Source organism: Augochlora pura, chromosome 8, assembly GCF_028453695.1.
Source record: "Augochlora pura isolate Apur16 chromosome 8, APUR_v2.2.1, whole genome shotgun sequence".
Taxonomy (NCBI): domain Eukaryota; kingdom Metazoa; phylum Arthropoda; class Insecta; order Hymenoptera; family Halictidae; genus Augochlora; species Augochlora pura.
In genome coordinates, this window is record NC_135779.1 from 5,922,056 (window position 1) to 5,928,655 (window position 6,600).

Below are 6,600 nucleotides of genomic sequence, written 5' to 3' on the forward strand. Positions count from 1 at the left end.
CTCCGAGGACCCCAATGCTAGCTTCTCGAAAAAGACCTGCCGTCATAAAAATCAAATTTGCGAACAGTAACAGCTGCGCGGTGAAGTTAGCTGACCCACCGCCATTTCCTAACTGTTTAACGATACACTCGAGGGGGGGGGGGGGGCGGATTAAAACGGGAAGCGGGCCGCGCGCTCGGTTCGGTATCGAGAGGGCCCATCACTTTTTAACGAGGTTGGCCTTCCCCTCTTCTATAAATCAGAATGGCGGTCGGTGGGAAGGGATTTATCGCGGAACTTTTAAAGAAAGCTTAGCGGGACACGCGTGGATAAGGGTGCGCCAACAGTGATCCGGCGATACGGTGGCCGCGGTGGTGGTGGTGGGAATCGCAGCTACGTTAGTGGGGATTCAGGTGACAGAGACGGAAAATGGTCCAGGAGGAAGGGTCGTTACAGGAGGGGGCCGTAGGGTGGTTATGACGCTGGTGTAACCTTGGCAACTCTGCATCCCCCTTTCTCGTGGCCGACACCGTCCTCTCTCGCCCTTTCCCTCTCTTTCGGCCTCACCCCTCTTCGGCCGTCCTCTCTGCTGCTCTCGCTCCCTCTCACTTTCTCTCTCTCTGCTACTGTTACTGTTCCTCTCTGGCTCTTTGTCTCTTTCTGGTTCTCTTGCTATCTCTTTTACTCTCTCTTCCTGCGTCTCACTTTCTCTCTTTGAGCGTGTTTCTGTCATTCTTCCTTTCTCACTTGACATTTCTCTTTCTCTCTCTCTCTCTCTCTCTCTCTCGATTTTTCTCTGTTTCTCTTGCTATATCTTTCTCTTCCTGTTTGTCTTACTTTCTCTACCTGTTTCTGTCATTCTCCCTTTCTTACTTTACATTTCTCTTCCTCCCTCTTTTATTTTATCTCCCACTTTTTTTCATTTTACCTTGCTTTTTCTCTTTCTCTGTTATTTTACTTCTTTGTTCTCTTTCTTTATTATTTTACCTCTCTTTTCTCTCTCTCTCTCTTCGACACTCATTTCACCTCTGTCTTTTCCTCCCTCTCCCTCTTATTTTACCTTCTGTTTCTTCCTCACTCTGTCTTACTCTCTTTCTGTCTCCCTTTCAATCTCTTTCCCTCTTCTTCCCTCTCTCTCTCTTACTCTCTCTCTCTCTCTCCCTCCCTCTCTCTCTCCCTCTCTCGAGCAGGTCCTCCCCCCGTCTTCCCCCTTTTCTCGCCCCCTCAAGAGCTTCACTCCAGCTCCCTGTCTCCTTTTCATTCAGCCACCCCCGATTCGCCTACTCAACTGCAAATTTCTGCTCGTTCTTTCTCCGGACGGAGCACATTGACGGAGAACCCGTGCCGCCTCGTACACCGTCCCCCAACCCCGCCGCGCAACCCCCACCCATCCGCCTACAAATGGAGCAAAAGTGGAGCGTGTTCCTGTTCGAATGCACACGCTCGTTTCGCACCGCGCCGTCCCCCCTCTATCGTCATCGACAGCCCTACGCCCGACAATCCCGCTACCCCGATACTTTTCCATAGCTCATTTGTCTTTCATCCACACGGACCACCACCTTCGCAGCTCCCGCGGATCGTCTTTTTAACCACCCAGGGAGCCTGGAAGCGGTGAAATGAAGTTCGAACCGTCTTGTCGTCTTCCAGCGAGTCCTCGCTTTTAGCGATACTCCCATGATTGCGACTTATGTTGGCGCTTCTATACAGATCATAATTACTGCAAATTTTAACCTAATTATAGATTGAATTTTTAAGAATTTTTTTACACTTGTTTGTTTGATTTATCAGTAGACTTTTTGCAAGAATTTCCAAAAAGAAGCCAAGTAAAGATATTAAAAGAATTAAAAAGATATTGTCATCTTGTTTTAGAACTAATAAACATACTAAAGCATAAATAATTCTTTAATTCACCTTCTCGCAATGCCGGTTAAAAATAGACAAACATCAGGATAATTATGAACATTTCATAGCTTCTTAATCGTCGACAATAGTCTCACAAGTTGCCCAAAACAGTTGTTCAAACTAAAGGTGCATTACGATCATTCGGTATCGATGTTAGGACACTTACTATATCCAGGTCCCAAGTTCCAGTAATTGAGACAACGTCGGCCCGGTATAAACGCAACAGGAGACTACAGGTAGGAGGACGGGCACGATAACCGATATCCCCCGGAATGTCCTGCAAGCCCTTTGTTCTGAAAGAGACCTCCGAGCACCGCCGAAACCGCGACCGGTCGGGTCTAATGACCCTCTAAACGGTCCCGGGCGGTATAGTCCCTCCCCCCCCCCCCCCCCCCAAACCCCATGAAATAGTCAACAATTATACGATTAGCAGGTCATCGATGCGCCGCCGGCAACAGCACGCGCGAGCGTCATCAGCGGGGAAATCGATAGCTGTACGGGAATTATTGCGGTGGAAGACGACACCTTCCATATTCCGGGAACGTTACGGGAACGTTCCGGTGACGCGGGTCCGGCGCAACCCGGGTCCGTCGTTGACCATGCGAAATGATGGTACCCACCATTGTTCATAGATACCATTATTACCATTACACGGTATCATTATTGACAGACAGATCGGTCCCGCATTCATATTCATGCCGATCCAATAACGGTCGCCTCGGCAACAGCACAGCTCTCTCTCTCCCTCTCTCTCTCTCTCTCTCTCTCTCTCTCTCGCTCTCTATCTTTTCTCGTCTCCGCATTTCCTCCCTTCGCCCGGCTTTTTAGAGAGAAAGAGAAGATTTCCGCCGCGCGATCGGCCTCCCCGTTCAATCTCCCGTACAATGAAAATCGTGCCTTTTATCCGCGAGGCAGCGTTAACGGCATCAATCGCGTCGCCCCGGTCGCTGATTAAGGACGCGGTTACATATTTACCGACGACGGCCGCATATTCATGAGACCGGCCACCACGCTCTCGAAGCTCGCGTCCTCTTTGCGAACCGGGGGACAAAAAAGCGAACGATGTTCGACGATGTTCTACAATGTTTACGGACGGACCGGCCGCGGCGCGATATAGACGTTCAATCTTCTGTGAGAGATGGATAGAGATGTAATAGATAGGGAGATAGGTAGATAGATAGATAGACGGATAGATAGATAAATAGATAAAGATAGATGGATATGTAGATAGATCGATAAATAGATAGATAGATAGACAGATAGATAAATAGATAAATATAGATAGTTAGATATAGGGAGAGATAGAGTTAGAGATAGATAGATAGGAAGAGAGAGATAGGGAGAGCTAGAGGGTGGGAGAGAGTGAGCGGTGCCGGAGGAATCGCCGGGAAATCGAACTTGTGGATTGCCGGCCGCGAGAACTGGGTCAAGATGCGAAAAACCTGAGCAATTTCGAACTTCTCCATGACGGATCACGCGACGCCAAAGAGGTTCCATGAAATCGGAATAGTTCGCCGTTGAAACCGAAATTGGAAAGCTTCAATTTAATGTAATGCTTGCTATTCTCGATTTTAAAGTAATGCTAAAGCCAATATCGAATCATTGGGGTACGTAACGAGCTTGTCAACTTCGTATTGAATTAGCAAGGAATTAATTTGCAGAGCAAAAATGTTAATCCTTTAAACTTGAAGCCTTCTTACCTCGAATTCCAGCACTAAAACACATATCATTAAAATAACCCTTTCAGATTAGCAATTCCAGAAACCATCAAATATCTGTAATAACAGCCGTACCAGATTTCAAATTACGTTACTTTCGTCTCCTATTACTTTCGACCGCCGCATAAAGATCCCGAATGCAGCCTACAAGATGACTGAGGCAAATGAGCCCCTGGCCGCAATAATGTCGTCAGTTTCGCGGGCTTATTGCGCCGGGCTGGCGGGCCTCGTGGCGGTTTGCGCGGCACTTAATATCTCGGCCCGCCTGTAAGCCCGGGCCTCTCGCGCGCAATATTCGGGCTCCGTTTCTCGTGTTTCGTTTCCGCGGGGTAATTCCACCGTTCCGCTGACACGACGTGGAATCGGCCGCATGCCGCGCGCGCGCGCGGGCATACCTCCGCAGAGATATTTGTCTGCCACCAGCTCGGACGCACTGACCAGGAATTCGACGGTGCCCGCGGAACACACAATCGCGTGTGCACCGGGTCGATAACCGAACCGCGCCGGGTAACGAACGCGCGGACCGCCGACGGGACTCGTTACCCGAACCGATGGAACTCGATCGGAAAAATTAGCGGCTATCGATATTCTGACTTCTCCGTGTCCTGGCAAGCCCCTCGTCGCTCCTTTGATCGTTGGTGAAAATTCTCGCGCCTGCCGGTAATAAGAATTGCGACGATGGTAGAAATATTTCAAATCTATTTAGTATAGTTTTGTAAAAACTCGGAAAGAAATTAGGAAAAATGATTAGAAAATTAAAAAACAGCGTGGAAATAAGAAATGGAACTGTTACTTATTGAAGATATTAAAAGAACATTTCCCCGAGGATAGTCGACAACGATATACCATTGTCCGTCACTGAGAGGGTTAAAAGAGGAGACACTTGACCTAAATTACATTTCCCACGAGAAACTCAAACAATTACTTTTCATAACGATCCAGAATTTCATCATCAAAATAAAGACAATTCAAGAGAATTGTTAAACATTTCTACTGTTTCATATAAATATGACTTCATTTATTATACTTTACTCTTCCTTCCGCTCGCAACCCTAATACACACATTGGTAAAATGTATCCATGGTTATCCAAAAATTCTAGAAAACAAATCTAAAATAAAAATCGCAAATCTAATGAACTATAGCAAACTGTCCAGCCGATTTGCAACTGCCGATAGAAAATGCAGCCGGTAGAATTCTGGCAAAGGCGTGGCACAGTCGTGGGGAGCGGTCCTAATAGCTGAAGAACAGCAGTTAGGTTGCCTTTGGTATCGGTTCAGAGCCCATTGTCTAACAAAAGCAGAGCCCGGGCTTCGGATTACGTGGAACTCGACTTGTAGAGAACAGAAGAGAGAGAGAGAGAGAGAGAGAGAGAGGGAGAGAGTGGAGGGAGCAGAGCAAGAGGGGTAGGAAGAGAGAGAGAGAGAGAGAGAGAGAGGCAGGGAACCGTTGACCGGAACAAACGAGCAGTTTAATTCAATGTATCAAAAGCTCGTGCGACAGTTTCGTAGCCCGAACGGGGTTGCGCACGGTGTTTCGCAATCCCTTCGGTTCGCCGCGCCGCCCTCCTTGGTTCCCGGGGCTTTGTGTGTTTTGACGGGGGTGCTAACTGACCCCGTGGCTTTCAGGGATCGCGCGGCGGCGGCGGCAGCGGCGGCGGGATCGAGAGAGGCGGGTTGTTCCCGCTCAAGAGCAGAAGAGGGTGGCATTAGGTCGAGGTCACCAGGACGCTCGAACCGATCGATTCAGCCAGCCAGCCAGCCAGCGCCAGAGAGAGAGAGAGAGCCTCGGCTTCAACCCTCTGTGGTGCTCCGACCCTCCGTGCCTCCCTCCCTTCGACCCGCTCGCCGCAACACACCCCCGACCCATCTTCCACCGCGACCTTCTCCTCCGCTGGAAACCCAAATACCGCCGCCATCTCCGATTCCCGGCGGCGGCCGGCCCCGCGCGATCCACCGGCTCATTACGCCACTATTTACGTCCCGTTGCGTTTAACAAAAAGCTCCGGGCTGCTGGCCCAACGGAAACAGGGGCTCCCGAGAACCCCGGCGAGGCTCAACACGTGGATGCCCCACATTCGGGGGTCGGGCTTTGATCAGCTGTTTGCCCGGGGCATCGACGCCCACGGATCGCCGTGCACACGACGGGGGACTCGCGTCGATCAATCTTGATCGCCCTGCGATACTTAGGCCGGTGCAGCGCCAATTACCGTCTTGTTAGCAGAGTATGGATCTTACGTGCAATTAACTCTTTAGTGAACGGTAGCCTGTGAATTGGCTATTATTAGCAATAATTTATCTATTATTGAGCTGAAGGTGTTAGATAGAGCTAGTGTAAGCTCCTATATTGTTATATAAATTTTGAAATATTTAATAAGACAAGTAGGTATTTTTCAATTCCGAGTAACCCTTTGGTGAAGTGCTAACATTGAAATCTCTTAGCTAGAACGATTTATTTCACCGAAATTTGGCTATCATTAATTCAGTATTTTCTTCGGCTTTTTTACAAGCTTTATGGAAGATTCGGTATTAACAAATTGAAACAACTTTTATATCAGCTTAATAAATAAATCATTCATTGAACTGATATGAAAGACTTTACTATACCTTAGTCAAACTTCTTTATGACACTGTATAGTATTACGAGGGCATATTTTGCACCGAGTATTTAATATCTTGTGTTTTGTACTTTGAACAATTCTTAACCAATAAAAAAAACTCTTCTCGAACAACAAAATCGCGCAACTCGCCGTCAGATGGCACCGCTTCGCGATCTTCGTAATCGAGGGGCATTGACGTTCGCCGTCATTATCCGTCTGTCTCATGTTCCGTTTCACGTATTTCGTCGCCACCCCCTTGTGCCCGTCACCTGTTTCCTTCTCCCCTTCCTTTTTTTTTAATCGCAAACGCCCCGGTCGTTTTAAACGTCAAACCGCCGGTTTCTACATACTATATTTTTAGCAGTTTTTTTTACTCGCGGCCACGCGCACGGAAGCGAGACAG